The 17,759-nt window shown below is 47.9% G+C and overlaps 1 protein-coding gene across 1 annotated transcript in view; it reads right to left on the bottom strand.

Moving 5' to 3' along the window:
• LOC8033400 (protein FAM214A) overlaps nucleotides 1–17,759 on the bottom strand; it is a 134,034-nt gene that overhangs the window by 77,414 nt on the left and 38,861 nt on the right. Inside the window, exon 2 of the mRNA XM_040221876.2 lies at nucleotides 7,758–7,864. The gene's annotated coding sequence lies outside the window, so the exon portion shown is untranslated. The remainder of the gene's footprint in view (nucleotides 1–7,757; nucleotides 7,865–17,759) is intronic.

Raw genomic sequence — 17,759 nt, 5'->3', positions numbered from 1 at the left:
AGAGCAGGGGTCTCAAACACGCGGGCCGCGAGTCGCTGGGACGCGGCCCGCGAGCAACGGGCTCTGAGCCCTCGTTCCCATGCCTTGAGCGCAAGAAATGGCATGCGCTATAACGATCTCATGTTGCTGATATATTTCCGTTCGAAACATAGCTCTGCTCTTATAACGTATTTACCAGTTACTTTTCTGTTTTTATTTGCCTTGTGTCTTTTATATTTTGCTTCCCCAAGTTTTTTCACGTTAGTCATCTGTACCACAATTTCGCTTTTAGGCTGCAAGCGCGAGCACTTCGCTCAAGGACACACTTTGGCTGCACAAACTCTCGCTCAGCAGTGGAATGGTCAAAGATAAAGCTAAGAGCTTGAGATTTTCGCCTTCAGAAAAAAATCGCCATTCAACTACAAGTATTTTTTTTTTAGACTGCTGCTATCAAGAATCCCCAGGAAACAAAGCGCTGACATATGAAGAGATTTCCTCCTTTTTTTTTTACATAAATCTAGAGCTTGAATAAGTTCCGAATCAATTGGTGAACAAAAAACGGCAGTGGGATAGCTCTCGTAGAAGTGCTGCCATTTTAAATCTTGTTATCACATCAGGCAAAAACCCAAATTAGTCCTATAAACAAATCAAAGCTGAAAATGTCAGTACTACACTGCGAGTTAAAAAAAAAAAAAAAATGGAGCATGAGGTTTTTTCTTAAAATCCTCCACACACTCTCTCTCTCTCTATCCCCTCCCCTTTCCCCCTTAGGTTGATCCTCGACCTTTTGGGAATGGGCTCCCTGGGCCCCGCGCTCAAATGAGTTTGAGAGCCCTGATGTAGAGGCTTCCAGCGTAGAACAACATTTATTTCGAGTCGGCAGACTCAAGCAAAAGCCCCCCCCCCCCCCCCCTACCCTTTCTACTACTTCTCCGCTGGCTCTTTTCTCTTCTACCTTCCCAAACCAGGTTTGCTCAAGATCAGTTCTGCTGGCATGAAATAAAAATCGCCATGAACTGGAAGCTTGCACTAACGCGGACAATATGAGCTGAGACAACCTCTATGCTTCTTCGGCTTTTCTGCTATAGTTTTAAAAGAAGCTACCGTTCAAACTTGACTTGGAACGAGAAGCTTAGGTCTCAATCCTTGAACGTGACAATTCGAGAGATGATAGAGCAGTCGTGTACCCAGGGGGAGGATTACAGAGCTTCAGCCCCTCTCTCTCTTTCTCTTTCCCCCCCTCCAAATACAGCCGACCCTAAAATATACACATGCATTTAACCCCCTTCCCTCCCTTTCCCGGCGCCCTATAAGAAGAAACAAAGTGGCTACGCGCAGCAAACGTTTGCACATCATGTTTCAGCTCATACTGGCCGGGAGTGTACATGTCCGTCCACGTCCATTTTTGTGTTTAGCCTTCATTTTTCTGGTAACCATACGTCCCCTCGCTCGTCGAAATTTTCTAAGATCCTCCACTTCCTTTTTTTTTTTAAGTTCTGCTCATTAGCTTCGACTATACTCACGTTTTGTTTGGACTGCGAGCCAGTAAAAAAGTACTCCAAAAGAAGAAAAAGAAAAAAAAAGAAAGTTCTCAAGGTATGCCCGAGGAGGGAGATGGTGGGGAGCTCTCACAGCAGGCGGCGGGAATAGAGCGTCCCCGCTCGTTACGAGAGAGCGGGGTTCAAGAATCGGAGCCCACGCACGCTTGTGCGTCGACGCGTCACCCGCTAGCCGCTGCGGGGAATGCCCCCCGGGCACTGCTCGAAACGGGTCGCCGACATCTCCTGTAGCCCAGGGCACGGGCGAAACACAAGGCTGCCGACGAGACCTGGCTCACCCGAAATCTGCGCGCTCGTTCGTCTTTCCAAGAACCCCATATCATTACATGAGTCAGAGGGCACCGTGCTGTCTCGGCGCGGCCGGCCTACCTATCACCGAACCCAACTGCTCACGCATCTTGTGTGCACAATATAAGAAAGAAAGAGTGAGGCATTTAAAGCTTTATTATTGCACGGCCGCGTAGAAGAACGTTTTGTGAGCACGAATTAGTTACCAGGGGCTCGTTGTAGAATCACTGTGACTTTGTCCTTAATTTGTTGCTCAAAGCAGATGCCACGATGCGAAAGGTGGTCACGTCAGCTGAAGAACTTACGTAGTAGAGCGTAAAACTGGACTCATTGCCACCTCCTGGGTCCTGGCTGTTGCGGTTCTATTCTCACAAATGGGAATGGGTGTAACTCGCTCGACACCATTTCCCTGCACGCAGTACGCCCACCAGAATAGCGTAAAGCGACGGCACGATTTAATATAAATTTCCTCCCTTTTTCTTCCGAACAGTTCGTTTCACGCATTCAGGAAGCAGGATCGCAAGTGCGAGGTACAGAATCTACCTATAACTCGCACGTTTTCAGCCTTGCAATCTGTCATCGATGTAAATGAAACGAAGAAACGGGAAACGTTGTGACTTTGAAACATTATTTACGCTAATCTCGGTAAGCCACAGGACGAAGAGAGTCAAACTTTCAGTTGCCGAAGACGCTGAGTGAATATTTTTTTTTATTCAAATACTTCAACGTTCTAAATAAAATACACGCACAAAAAAAGATTTTTTTCAAATATTAGTTTTGCGACACACTATCCAATAATATATCCATATTACATGCCACGACTACTGCTACCCGGATCTCAACGGAGAGATCGACCCAAAACAAGCTGGGTCATGCAACTCTGACCGCTTCAAGTGAGCCATTTGGTCGGAGACGTCAGGGTCAAATTTGGGGATTTTACGTGCCAAACCAACGAAGGGCATCAGACACGTCCCAGTGGAGGACTGGTGATTAATTTCGACCACTTGGGGATCCACTGACGCGTGCAATGGTCGGATAGAACAGGAGAGCCATTCATAACTATGAGATACAGGCCAAATCAAACTCAAACTTCGTTTTCAACTTCACTAGCTCATACGTCTTGCAGGTCACGTATTCGCTCCCTTTTTGAGCAAGAACTGGACGGTACACTGACGAGCCATTATTTTGTGACTTTTTACGCAAATTACGCTACCATTCACACGGTGTTTCCATTCTGAAGATGTTTCCAGCGCATAGCGCCAACACTTTATACCCGAGCGAAATCCGAGCTATGACCTGATGGGCAAGCGCGACCTTGAAGTGCGAACGCGACTGGGCATTGTCGTGTCGTCTTTTGCTTACCTGAAGTCTCGGGGTTGCGCTGTCTTAAAATAAAGTTCCTTTTCTCTCTCTCTCTTTCTTGAAGTACGCCCCCCAAACGTTGTTCGAGCCTTCAAACTTTCGAAGCAACATCATCGCGCTTGTCGATCCAGCTTCGCAATTGGTCACATTAATTGTGGGCTGTGCGCCCCTTTGCCGGGACGCGCGCGTCTGTGGCTGCTTATGGACGGGGCTCATAGCTCCCAATCAATACGTTCCACTTCTCCGAACTGCGAGCCGAGATACGATAATCCAGAACAGCCGATCTATCGCACGTTCGCGGGTCAAAGCAGCTTCAAAACTATGTATACGGCGGTGGAAGCATCCCGTGCCCTCGTCCAATATCTCGGACGACGAGAAACTAGACGGGGCCAGCTCGCCGTGACACTCTTCGAGGCCGCGCTGATCGCCCGTGAAAAACGAGGTCTCCTCGTTCATTTCGTAAGCCGGACGGAAGCACGTGGACGCGACACATGGAAAACGGTTAAAGCTGGACACATCCCACGTACCCACCGACAAACAGCTTTACGTCAGTGAGCTTACTAAACGAGGAAATAACGCGTGGCCGCAGGCGAGGCGCTATTTTGCTTCGATAGCTTATACAAGGCAAGATGACTGACAAGTGCTGCTGGACAGGTTTTCACTGTCGAGCACCCGAATAAGAAACCAGGCCGGCGTTGCGCTGCAAGCGTCGACATCGAGGGATATTATTCACCCCATGTCGCATTTAGAGCCTCGTGCTTTCAACGTTCTCTCCTCGAGTTTTCATCAACGCAACTTACATCTGCAGCACGAAGCTTCCTAACTGGCGGTTATGACGGGAGTATAGAACCTCGATGGTTCTTGCCTGTCGGCTGCAGGTGCACGATATGCACGATTGGGGTTCTTTTTTTTTTCTTTTTAGAACAGTCTTTTTCACACTTTGCCCAGTGCGTCGATGAAAGCATGGTATTCCTTTCTAAAATAGTTCTGGCACGTTTCCCACAAGTTTCACTTAGCTGTATTTTAACTGCACCTGATCTCCGTCAAAACGTTCGTGCCACGGGTCTACCTTTATTATTAGAGAAAGCACAGAACGCTGGGCTACATGAAGAGCCACGATTCAGAATACAGACTATCGGCGGAAAGACGTTTGGACCAGGTGACGACAGCGTAAGCGAAGTGCTCATTCAGTTTGTTCAGTTTGTCTCGTATTTGAGCGATGCCCGCACTCCAATCAAACACAGCTGCTCCTTTCGCCATATTTTGCTTTCGCCTTTGATTCAATATTATGTAGTAATGCAGGCAAGCTGCCAGTGGTTTCGAATACAGTCCCTCTATATATCGAGTACCATGGCTCTCGAAGGCAGGAAGACAAAAATCAGATTGATGAAAGCGCCGTAAACATTTCTCTAACATTAAAAAACAAAACAAAAAATGCAAAGAAAAAGAGTTTTAAGGAAGGACCAGCTTTCTAAAATGAATTTGTTTTTGGCAAAATTTTAACGAAATGATGCACGTACATAGTCAAGAAAACTATTAACTGCACCACAATCCTATAGTGTCTCAACGACAGGTTGTTTCGTTGTCATTCCTACGCCTCATCGTACAAAAAAAGTTGTGCAGGTTCTGCACCTTTAGTCCCTCAAAGTAGAGGAGGTCAAATGCTAAGTTGACCTATTAACCGTTTACAGGGGTGCACAAACCAACCTGTCGTTCGATCTTAAAAAAAAAAAAAAGAAAAGAAAGACCATTTTCTCACGTATCGGCAAAATCCGCGAGCGACGAAGTCTTATTTGATCTTTGGGCGCGCCATTTTTTACCACCATTTTAATTATTCTCGCGCCATACCGAAAATTCTGGTACGACCGGACTGAAGGGCTCCACGCACACATGAGTTTCCGGCATTCGCTTATCGCGTATTCAGAGACGCGCTCGCGTCATCCGGGTCGTCAGGACTCTTTTACTTAATTAGTCCAGCGCCAAGGACTATATACTATGGGCGAGTGTAGTTACAAGTGCCAGCGTCTGTAGCAGTAACTGCTCTAAAGCAAAAACCTAGAACAAATGGCAACTTGCGCGTGTGTTTGTCAGCGCCTAATTTTTTATAATCTAGTTGGAATATCTTATTCAGAGAAGGCGAGCGCAAGCACGGCGTGTACATCCTCGGCACTCTCCTTTGTACTTGGGTAATTTGGGGAAAGCTCCGTTATACGAAGGCACCTCAGGTACGGCAGCTCACAACCACGTAAATAAGGCGTCACCGCTCAGCTGAACGTGGTTCGATCCTCACCCGACCATCGGCTCCTTTCAGCGTTAGAGAAAAGCCATCGAACACACAATCTATATAAAACTGTCGGAGCTGCGTAAAAAACCGCCACTAAGCGACATTGAAATCCACGGGGTGTCGTATCAAAACAAAGGGTAGCGTCGGTGTATGCGACGTCTTCGGCTGCGGACTTCGGAAAGAACGAACAAAGCCAGCGAACCTTTCTTGCGCAGAGCGGCTCCGAAGAATTACTGGGAAAAGCCCGAGCGCCGTTTCACATCGTGCGATGGTTGGGAAAGACGCGCGCGCGGGACGGACGCTGCACAGATCAGATGACACCGTTCCAGCAATTCGAAACGCAAACGATGATGACAGTCGTGCGGCGGCATCGCTCCAGCGTTTTCTCTGGAAATCACAAACACGCTCTCTCTCTCTCTCCTGTGTGCTACCCGGCAGCAAAGCCAAGAGCAAATGCCTCGCAACAGGTACTCCCCTCCGGGACTGCCTTAAAGGGACACTTTATATCCCCCCAAAACAACGTTTTATGTGCCTGAATAGGACACGTCTATTACAAAAATACCCCTCCTTCTCGTTAAAATAAAAGAAAAGGAGAAAGATTAGCGCCATACCAGATTGAGATTAGGAGAAATTCTAAAACGCACTTTTATCTCGAGACATATGGACCCCGAAATGGAAGCGCGTAGCCGAGTTCCTTCTGCAAATTGAAAAAAATTGGCCCTCCTACATATGGACACCATCTATGTATAAGTAAGATTCATACGAACATATCTCGATCCATTGGCATCTTACACAGAGTTAGATCTTTGATTCAAAGTTGGTTAAAACAGCAATTGTATTACTCTTTAGTGCCTTTTCATCTTGATTACTGTTTATTAGTCTGGGGTCGACAACTAAAACAAACCTCAAAGCTTTTTATCACGCAAAAATAAAAAGAAAAAAAAAAAGGCGATACGATGCGTAGAAAATCTAAATTTCATGGGCCATACTACCTCGTGCTTTCTAAAGCACAATTTCCCTAACGTTAACCAAATGTTTCATCTAAAACTTCCAATATACATAGAGAACGACATAATTAACGACCAAACGACTTTTTTGAGACATTGTTTTGGAATAATACACAATACAATTTAAGGCACGAATCCTATAGGATACCTTGGTTAAAAACAACTTATGGAAACCAGAAATTAGCATATTTGATACCTCAATTCCGAAACACACATCCAGATGGTATGGGAATAATATTAAATAGTGTTTCACGTGGAAGCTTCAAATACGATATCAAAAGGCACTTTCTCGCACGTCGTACGGAATAAATTTTTAACGTCAATTTGTCTCCAGATACACTGTGTATGGTGTTGTGACCAGGTCCATTTTAGCTACTGCATAAAATATGACGTGGAATTTTCATCCTTGTCGAGGTATTGGTACCTATGATATTGCACTGCTGTCTCTTGCCGATGTATTTTTTTTTGTTTTTTTTGTTTTTTTCCACCGATGTTTTGTACTCGTTTTTTTTTTTTTTGTCCCATTGACTGCTGATGCAGCGTACTGAGGGGACTGGGCCTCGCCAGGCAGATCCTATCTGCCTTTTGTCCTTTTTCCTTGTGACACTGTGTTCGAAACAAACGAACAAACAAACTTTGCAAAAAAAAAAAAATTGTACGGTTGTGATTTTGACATTTTACTTCTTTTTTTCCTCGTGAGTTTAATGTTTTCTTTTTTAAAGGCTCTCCCTTAGGTATTCCCTAAAGATGGCTTCTAAGGTATGCCCCAAAAGTTGACTAAAAGGCAAATTTAAAAAAAAGTGCCTCGAGCCTCAGTCCCATTGCTGGTTATAGATCATACAGAAGACACGCTGTCCGCTACCGACACGATGGCAGAATCGCCTGCGGACACGCCTCAACCAGGTTCCAAGCAGCTTTGACATACGCCTGCTTCTAACATGGCAGTTTCTTTTTTTTTTTTATTGTGACAAACGAGAAAGAAACCAGAGACTTCGTTGTACTGTCCGTTTTTTTAATATTTTTCCTACGTCTCAGGGTTACTATGGACCTTAGACAGTGTATGCAGACTGTCCTTTGACGGTGTAGAAGCAGCGCGGCTTCAAAGGCCATCCTTAAAAACCATGGCGCGCACACACACACACACACAAAAAAATAAGAGCAATCCGCGGGTTTCTGGCTATCGTACCGGGTTCAAGAAGGGCGGCTCCGAGAGGCCCCGTGCAGCCAACGCCCCAGGCCCGCACGATGATGAGCCGCACGATCGTGCGAGGTACTTACTGTTCACGGATCCAAGTTGGGTTCCGGCCTCGAGGTTCCCGTGACCGTGCCACCGCTCAGAGTCGACTCCGTGCTCCTCGCCATTTCCTGGGCCACGGTCGCCAGAACTGCGGAGGAAAAGGTACAAGAAGCGCTCGTCAAATGACGCGTCGGAGAACGACCACGGACGAACGTTTCACATTTAGACTCGACGACGGAATGTGGTCGTGAACCAAATTGGCCCAATTAGGGCTGTGTCATAACGCAAAAGCAATTTGTTTACTTTGTTTTCTTCTTTTTTTTTTTTTACGTTGACAATAGTTAAGGTAGTTTTCTGGCGACTCCGAGCAATTTCCCGCAGTACAATATGTTCATAAACACATTCATCTGTAAACAAATGGCAAAAAATATAATACAGGTGGCTGTAGGCTTTGACAGGATTAAAACGTCAGGGACGTTTTTAAGTCCTCCTGTCTCCAACGCGAACAATTGCTCCTTCGATAATACTTTCGGCCTCGAGCGTAGACGCGCAGCCAAAGTACGACGGAAGACAAAGTGGGACCAAGTGTCTCGAAGTAAGCTGGAGAATACAAATCGAGATGATCAAAATCGGGATTTAAAGCACGGCGGTTTTACTATAATGATTTAAATCAAACCATTCCCGCCGAAATAATTCCCCAAATACTCTTTATCCACTGTTTGTCTATCATTGACGCTTTCTCATAGTGCGCTTGTTTTGTACTAAAATAAAAAAAAATCATCCGCCAAAATATAATATATGTAGCGTATTGAAAACAATCAATTCTTCTGAGCAAATCAGAGCGTCGCGCTTTTTATCTACGTTCCATATTGTCAGTTACGTATTGTCCTACGGTGTCTAGATTCCCTTTTCACGGCACTCATCCACGTTCTCGAACGAACCGAACAGGCAGAAAACACATGAAAACTTGACTCCCAACTTTCCCCGCTCTTTTGGTACGGCTTCAGCCACGACGTTGTGACGACAAGGCAGGTTTTAGTCTGGTTTCTTCCAAAACAACACCGGAATACCCGTCGTCCCCCATGGCGATTTCCGCCCACATCACCCGACCGGGAGTGCGCCCGACGCGCCATCACCGCAGCGTCACGTAACAGCGTCAATGAGCGTCGGTTTATTGACGCCGCCTGTGGTAAAACAATACTTTTTTACTGAAGGAAACCAAACCGCGCGTGGCGAACCAGGAAAGGGCCGTCTCTCTTTTGGGGCCGCAGAGACGCCGCAACAGGAAATGAACTTAAACGGGCTAATCCCGAGGTTTCTTTGTGGCGCGGTGAACCGAACCTGCCTCTTTCGGTCTCGAAATGCGCTGAACGCGAGCACCGCGGACCAACACCGCAGAGAAGAATGTAACTGCAGAGACAACACTGAAACGAGCATATTATTATCGTTCCGTAACCAATCAGATTGCACAACTAGCAGAAAGAATGCTCCTGAACAAACCAGAAAGCGCAAACAACACACACAAAAAAAGGAAAAACCGCAACCTGCGTTTTCTTTAAAAAAAGAAGTAATTTTTCTAAAAAAGAAAAAAATAGGGTGTTTTATAATTACAATAATTCGCGAAAAGCGCAGTCGGCAGCTGTTACGGGGGTCGTGCATGCATACGCGGGTCAATATACGGAACAAAAACAAAACTTGAGCCTTCCGAGGCATCTCGATTCTGAGAAAATGTATTTCTATGCGAGCACAAAGCGACGTCGCACACCTCCTTTTCCCAGATTTAGTTTACACGAACGGCTCGGAAGGCTCGAATGCCTCCCCTAATAACCTCGCAGAATCAAACCAGATCGAGGACCCGTTAAATGTAACCTCTTTTACGCTCAGACTACGATGAAAGCCAGTGAATTCTGTAACTCAGATTATCGCGAATGTTATCTGTGTACCCGTGGAACGGACAAGGAGCTTCAATCCGTCTTCTTCATCGTCGTGACAAAAAAATACTACCTTCGAAGTGTACACTTAACAGCAGAAACAAAAACAAAACGCAAGTACAAGTTACAGCGCTCGAGAAGTTGTACGAATACGAGAAACCTATACCCCAGTTCTCGCCCAGAGTACGCGCCTTATTAGAAGCACGGCGCGTCTAACCGACAAATTGCAAAACAACAACGCACATCACGGTATATAGTCGAGCCCGAGGCTACAAAATCGTGTTGTCTCGAAACAACGCTACACGTACAATGTACACATCGAGCGTCCCCTACGAAAGTCGCCAAAGCGCTCCAACCCACACCATGACTCGACCAACGGGTGGATGTCAATTCAAATAAACAAAACAGAACATATGTGTGTCCTTCCGCAACGCTCGTACAGGCACGAGACGAGCACGGGACTGGAGCCGTATCCGCTATTTATATTGTCCCCTTAATGAAAAAAAAAAAAAAAAGGGGGTTGTGCGCGGATGGAGGCTGGCGAAGCCAGCGGGTGTCTCAACAAAGCGACTTCGACGTCGTTCCCCCGCGGCCCAAGGTGGTTCGGCGTCGGCCTTGGCCGCGGCGGCGGTGCTACAGCAGCCCCTGAACAGCGGCCAAGGTCTCGGAGCGATCCAGCTCACCCGAGAGGGCCGGGGAAGACCTCCAACCTTCGGGACGCAAATAGCGCGTGCAGCCGACGTCGAACGGCCGTCACGCCATCCGTGCCCACCGGTCGACCGGCCGCCTCGATCTATGCTGCCGCACCCACGCGCACGATCCCTCCGAGTTTCAAACCATGGGTGCAGCAGCAGGGCCCTTTCAGCGCGGCGATATATCGTTCGAGTGTGTCGGAGATTCGCCAGAAGTTTGAGGAGAAGGTGCAACCTAGGACTCGGAGGAACGGATCAACAAGTGCTTTCCTCGCGGAGCACTCTCGAGTGCTGCTAGCTGTCGCCTGCTCACATATATTATCAAAAAACCCGCCTTCGGAGAATTAGCGATACCGCACGAACAAAAAAAAAAAAAAAAAAAAAAAAAAAAAAACATTTGTAGGGATCTCTCGTTCGCGGATGTAGTCACGACAACGTCATAGTGTCATGTCACGTAACACCGTGACAGGGAGACGTCGCGTCGGAAGGCGGAAGAACGAGCGATTCGAATTGCACGCTCAAGTGTGGAAAATAATCATCTTCGCTTCGCGACAGACACGAACATTCGACTCGGAGCAAGCGAGCCCGTCATACCTGTCGACCGTTTCCACGGCCGCACAAGAGAGGTTCGCACAGGTCGCCGCACAGGCGCACAATCCCGAGAACCGCCCTTCAACGTCGTCAGGCAGCCAGGTCAGTCCACTCGACACGCGAGAGCCATTGAAAAAGCCGCTCCCGAAAGGAGCCTCCGAACGACCTGCTCGAAGAAGATGCGCGACTGAAGGAGAGAAAGAGGGCCGTTTTGAAGGCCCGGCAAAAGATTGAAAAGAAAACAAAGCTAAATCAGGAAGAAATTGAAATCCTACCGTCCCCCCTAAAAAGAAAAGTGTCAAGTGTTAAAGCGACGCAGACTTCGGTCCTCTGTCGACGAGACAACATTAAAAAAAAGAAAAAGAGCGAGAGCGCGCAGCTTGAGTAACCACATCTGCTGTGATTGCGAACGCACGGGTGTTAGCTCCAGCGGGTTAATTAGAGGTGAATGCGTAAATGATGAGCTGTAGACGGAGACAGAATGAAAAAGACAGGGGGACGCCCCTGTCTTGCCAGGCCTCCAGCACCGCCTACACTCTAAGAAAAAGTGAGCACCCCCCCTTGTCATCGTGCGTTTTGACGGCTGTAACTACCCCACAGGCTTACCTAACTACCCACTGGGCTCGAGCCATTGAGAGTTAGCACCCTGTTGGAAGGTGACAAGCATGGGGTAGTCACGTTTTATAAACTCTTGAATTGAACATTCAAGTGCATGCAGTCGTTTAATAGTAAAAGTCACTTCAAAAATCTCAAAAAGTACTTAAAACTTGTTTTCTTTGTGCGTTGGTTATTATTTATTCAAATTTAAACCGCTCGAAACAAGCGTGTGGCTTATTTCGCCTAAACTGGCAGAAAACAAACAAGTACAGGCAACATTGGTACGCACCTACTAAAACCCGAGGCAGATAAAAAGTATCGCGGTTGTCCTTTTTTGGTTCCGTCGCGGGTTTTACTATGTACAACAGTAAACAACAGCTGGCAGCTGGCGTCGTGCTCGAGGAATTTAACCAAATCTCTAGAAAAGCACAGAAAGCTACGCACAGGCGTGAGTTGACTTGAATGTTCGTCGGACGAGATACTCTTGTCGTCTTTTATTGTGCGGTTCAGTAAAGAGCGTGCTCTCAATAAAGGTGTGATCGGTCAGTTCTGCGTGCAGTTCAGTTGCAAATGGCCTCCTCGGTTCCGCCCGTTCCGCCGAACTTGCGCTGCTGTCGTACCCAATTTTTTTGCTTGCAAGTGCAGTGAAGTATGAAGCATTGCACACCACGACTCAGGCCGGACAGCACGAACCTACACAGATATCTGCGATCATGTTCGTGTGTTTCACTATTTCTCTGTCTCGGGACATGATTCACCTTCACTGGCTCATTTGGCACATTTCATAGAGCATACTCGATAAAAAAAAAAAAAAAATGCTCAAACAAGTGTGTGTCATCCAAGGCGGAGTACTTCGAAAGGGTCTAGGATTTCAGGCGTTCCAACACGCGTTCCTTTTATCTGTATAAAAGATTCCAAGTAAATTTCCAAAAATAAGGCATGGGCAAACATATACGTGCTATTTGTTTTAGATTTTTTTTTTTTTAGAAAAAGTATTGCTGGAGACGACAGCAGGTGCAGCGCAGAGAATGATGTTTTCGGCGTTCTTTGATGCTCAACAGCTCATTCACACTGGAAGCGGATCCGCATTCGCAAAGCGGTTGTGAGCGCGGTTGTATAAAGATCCAGTCCAATTGCACGCACACTTGATGTCATGGAGTGCGCGTGCAATCGTACTGGATATTTATACAACCGCGTTCGCAACCGCTTTGCAAACGCGGATCCGCTTCCAGTGTGAATGAGCGGTAAGGCCGGTTCAGACACTTGCGTTTGAATGAGTTTGACAGCTTTGCGTCGAGAACCGAAAGCGACTCACCGGCACGACTGTGCTTCGTATGAAGCCTGGAATCCAATTCAAGGAATCATCTCGGCACGCGATGAAAGCAGCAGGGATGCCCTGGTTTCTCGCTGCCGCAACGCAGTCAGACGCAGTCAAACGCCACTGTCTGAACCAGGCTTTACATAATTTAGCATACGCATTTCGCGTTCGTTGCAGGTGAAGGCACGGGCCCGAAAGCGGCAATTCTGCACTGTCCTCTTGGCGCGAGCGCGAGCGCATAGAACGCATATTTGAAAGACACGCGCTTAAGCAAAAACAATTGTAGCGAAAAGAAGAAAACTGAAACAATGTTTCGGGGAGGACCGGCGGACGGGCTTCGCCCAAGGAGGTTAGAAGTACTAGGAGGGGGCACGTTGCAATATTGGTGAAGCCTAGTCATAAAAAGTTTAAACGATTTTGTGCCCAGCGTGACCGCAGATCTGCCTGGTGATTGGTGCGCGTGACATGTCACGTGTGAGATGGATGGTTGATGGTAGAAGTACCCCTTCCAGGCTTGCGCGCGCTCCGTCCGGTAGGTTTTATCAGATCGAAGGCTAGACTGTGGTGTATTCTAGTACCCCATAGCAAGACCAATGCTAGCTACGGTCACGTGATGTAGTCACGTTGGCATGGTAAGTGAGGAGAGTATGGAGGAAAATGAGAAAGAGGCGAGGCGTCGAGGGAGCATGGCTTGTGGAGGCTACGCGGCCGACGTCATGCCCTCTCCTACCCTTCTATTCTCCATGGCTTCGCCAGAATCACCTGCGCGCTCAGTGTACTCAACATTTACTCAACCGCCGCTGAAGTCATTCGGATATGTAAAAAGAAAAAAGAAAATGCATCAGCGTGTTCAGAAAGTTGATTGCAGAAATTGTTTTCGATAATTAATACAATTAATTAAACAGGCTTCTGTATACTTAAAGTGTAGGCTAGCGAGAAAACGAAACTGATCAAAATGTGACGTGTAGCGACTATTCAAATTTATTCATAACCTGCAGTTCACTTTTGCAATAAATAACATTAGAGATACGAGCGCTTTCCCAAGGGCAGTAGAGGAAAATAATATATACGCGTAAACCTTGCACAGTCTTTTCGTATTTATGCAAAATATGACAGTGGTCACCATCCTAATTGGTCACAGAAAATACAGCAGTATATAAGGTGGCGGTGTCGACTAGACGTGTGTATAGGAATGTAGAGTGTCAATATCCCATGTAGCATGTAGTACCTTGTGCTGTGTCTGAACGCGTTTCTGTGTAGAATGCTATGGTGTCTGTATGTCGCGTATGTGTGAAGTGTGTAGTAGAATATGTATACATACGTGAATGTCTGGCGAGGCGCTGAACACAAAAACTGTTGGCTTCGTTTTTTTTCTAGTTTGAGCCCTGTCCGTTAGGTGGCGCGCGGCGCCGCCCAATTCAAGGAGTCGCGCGTTTGTGTGTCTACTTATTTGAGTGAAAAACATGGAGGCGTTCCATTGCTCTACGGAGCAGCCCCAAAGGGTTCGGTGGTTCGGTTCTCAGCCTCTCGTCCCAGTGGGATCAGTCTCATAGCCAGTTGAATGGGTGTTCCGTGCGGTGAATAGCGCTAAGTGCGTGCACAAACGCGGTGAGGATTACCAGGGACTTGGAAGTGGATAACGAATGCTAACAGGTGAGCAGGAGCATTGAACGATCGGAACCGACGCCGCTTAAATCGGTGATGCTTCGCCTCGCCGCTGTCAACCGAAACCGCCGGATCACTTGCGTCAAGCACAGCAAGGAGACGCTCTGTTCAATAAAGATATCATTCCATTTGTCGCTATACGATTCCTTTCTTGAATGTTTTCTGGTCGCGAAGTAAATGCAGCCGGCCGCGCGAAAGCAGTCGCGGACACCCCCTCGAATGCCTGCCTGCCTGCCCCCCCCCCCCCCCCCCCCCCCCCCTCCTTCCTTTCACATCGTCGCCTCTACTCGTAATACGTGCGGTGCCCGTGGTTCGAGGCGCGTTTTGGAGTGCTTCAGTGCGCACGGAAGGCCGCGGACGGGCGCACGCACTTGAGAATCGTATTTTAGCAAAAAGCAGTCCAGCTCGCTAGGCCTTACTCGTACTGCTCCACCGTCGCTTGCCAGCCGCCATGTTGCTTTTGGGGGTGCTCACTGTGGCAACCTGTTGGTTGCGTGCCGTGTGATTACCCGTGGGGTTGTTAGTATAACGAAGGTGGGGTAGCGATATCTGTGACGGCTTCTGACGACCCCAAAGTTAGTACCCCACGACAACCCTTTTGTTGAGAGTGTAGGTGCCTTCCGGCGTGCTTCGAGTGCGCGTAGGACGCTCGAAGCTCACGAGACGCCGAAGCGTCATCGAAGGTATAGGAAGCTTGCGCTGCAGGTTGGTCAACTGAACGACTACTCCCCTTCCATTCTAATTATGACAGGTTAGAAAAATAAGCGGGCGCATCGAAGCTTGAACACCTTCCCTGCCTCAAAGGTGTCTGACAGCCTGCGAGTCACCGTGTTCGGGGTTCAGCGTCCAAAGACCATCCCAATTCATCAGCGACAAATGAAGCGCGCGCCACGAATTCGTACAAGTCGACGTTACTAGAGGGGGTAACGTTGGCATTAGTAGTCAAATAAGCTACAATAGACCCTTTTTAAAGGGATCATGAAACGATATCGGGTAGGGATGTTCATGACTTTGCAGGGGCGTCTAGTTTGGCCTAAGTATACTGGCACATGACCGCTAACAAACCAGAAACTTTTTTGTCGCGGTGAAATTGCGAGGATAAAAGGGAACTATTTCTTTCAGTCTCGTCTTCGCAAAGCTTGATCACGTAATTGTGAGATCGAAACCACCCGACCGGCGACAGAGGAGCGCAACTCCTGGATTAGACACGAGAACGGTGTGATCACTCGACTTGGCTCATTTCAAAGCAAATACCTCCGACTGTCAACAATGGCAACAATGTCAACAATTTGAGTAGACGTTTCGTCACCTATGAGGGAGACATCATCAGTGCAGCCTAGCAACAACCCGACTAGCTACCAGCAACCAAACGCTTGCTTTGTCCTTCTCTTCACCCGTAGTGCTGGTTCCGACTTTTTCTTCGTCAATGGCATTGATGATAAGGAGTTTTAGTAGATCGTTTTCAAAGGCCCGCTACCGCTACGAGCGCGCGCTTCAGAGCATGCATCGAAGTGGCAGCGCGAGCTCCCGCTACGATTAGCGTGGCCTGAAAACACAATCTACTAAAACTCTCTAATGCCTCCCGCTTGGGAGACGAAACGTCTACTCATAAATTGTTGACATTGTTATGTAAGTCATCGGAGGTATTTGCTTTGTAATCACAAATCCCGGGTTTTAAAACAGTTTTGCGACTTCGGCTCGTAACAATCATCCCTCGGCGGACACTCGGGCAGTGGTTCGTGTGCAACCACTGCGGTGATGAGAATAGCCGAACTCTAACAATGCCTGGAGCTCAGCACGCGTTTTCTCTTGGCCAACCCCAGAGCGTGGCTATGATCAACGCTGGCATCATAGGATAGGCACCAGGCCACGTGGCCGCTTGTTCCGGCTCCGAGTTGAGGAGATAAGCAATGCTCTAATTAATCGCTTTCTTTGCGGTTTTTATTGTTTAAAATGCAAAACTAAGGGAAGTTTATACGACCATTAACTTTAGGGAGTGATTCTAAGTAGTATTTAGCGAAAGTAGAAGAATCGTTTCATGGCACCTTTAAGACCCCATCGAGCAACACTGGCGGTCGCCATTTCTTGTGCACGAGGCTCGCGATTGGATCCGAGTCCTTGCCGAACGCTGACGTCAGCGCTCGTTTTCCATACACGAGCCGAGCCGAATTCACGCCGAACGCTGTCGCAGCCCCATCGTGTCCAATACACGCTCAGGGTGCATGTCCAAACAATGGCAAACTCGGCTAATTGGCGTAGGAGTTACCAGATGCATGGCGCGCACTTTTGAAGAGGGTTTAACTGTGACCTCGATAGAGCGGTGAGGGAAAAGAACGCAATTTCCCGAAGTGAACGCCGTTAAGCTGCAAATCATTCTATTTTATTTCCGCCGGGAAAGCGATTTGTGGCCACAATTAACAACAGCTCCATGTCGCCGCCCACATGGGATGCGCGGAGTGGCACCCATCCCTCTCCTTATACCGCCATTGGCAGGCAGGCGATCGCATATGCAGCGGTTCCCAGGAGGAGAAGAGCTTTTCGAAACGATGCATTGCGCTACGGAAACGTGACCTTCTTTATCATTTATGGGATGCTCGCAACGCTCGGCGCAACGCGCGGTGCACGCGAGAGAGCGGGCGGCCTCTCGCTCCTGCAGCCAGAGCACTTTCCGGGGAACAATGGCAATGAATTCCGAGACCTTGGCTCGCGGAGGCGATTGGATGCGCAGATTACGGGGTCCGGGCCGTATAGATACAGTGAGGCTATTTGTGTGTGTGTGTGCCTGCTGAGCGCACCTGAGGGACAACCATTTCCGGTCAACGCCGCAGCCCCGCGCAAACTCTGTTTGACCTTGCCTGTTCTCTCCGCGCAGCTGCTTTATCTCTTACGAAACTCGGACGAAAAACATAGAAGCAAAACTCCATCGGTCCAGCAAGAAACGGCTTCTCTGCAAAGTAGAGCAAGGACGGGGAAACTCGCTGCACTCGAGCATTACAGACAGGGCGACGCCCACTACTTGAAGCGCGGCGAACCGGTAACTAAAGTCGATATATTTCGTATAGTGCCACGCTGTTCCGAGGGAAATACACGAGCAAACGCCCCATGCAACCCATCGGCGCCACGCATACAAGTGCCCTTGTACGCACCGCGTTTCAATGATTAACGCCTTCGTTACTTCCTGCGGTAACGAGGAAATAACTTCGTTTACTTTTGCACTTATGCATTTTAGTTACCTAGGTCCTAAGGTAT

Source organism: Ixodes scapularis, unplaced genomic scaffold (assembly GCF_016920785.2).
Source record: "Ixodes scapularis isolate PalLabHiFi unplaced genomic scaffold, ASM1692078v2 PGA_scaffold0__279_contigs__length_252992795, whole genome shotgun sequence".
Lineage (NCBI taxonomy): Eukaryota > Metazoa > Arthropoda > Arachnida > Ixodida > Ixodidae > Ixodes > Ixodes scapularis.
The sequence above is the reverse complement of the archived record's forward strand: the minus strand, read 5'-3'. Positions and strand labels throughout refer to the sequence as shown.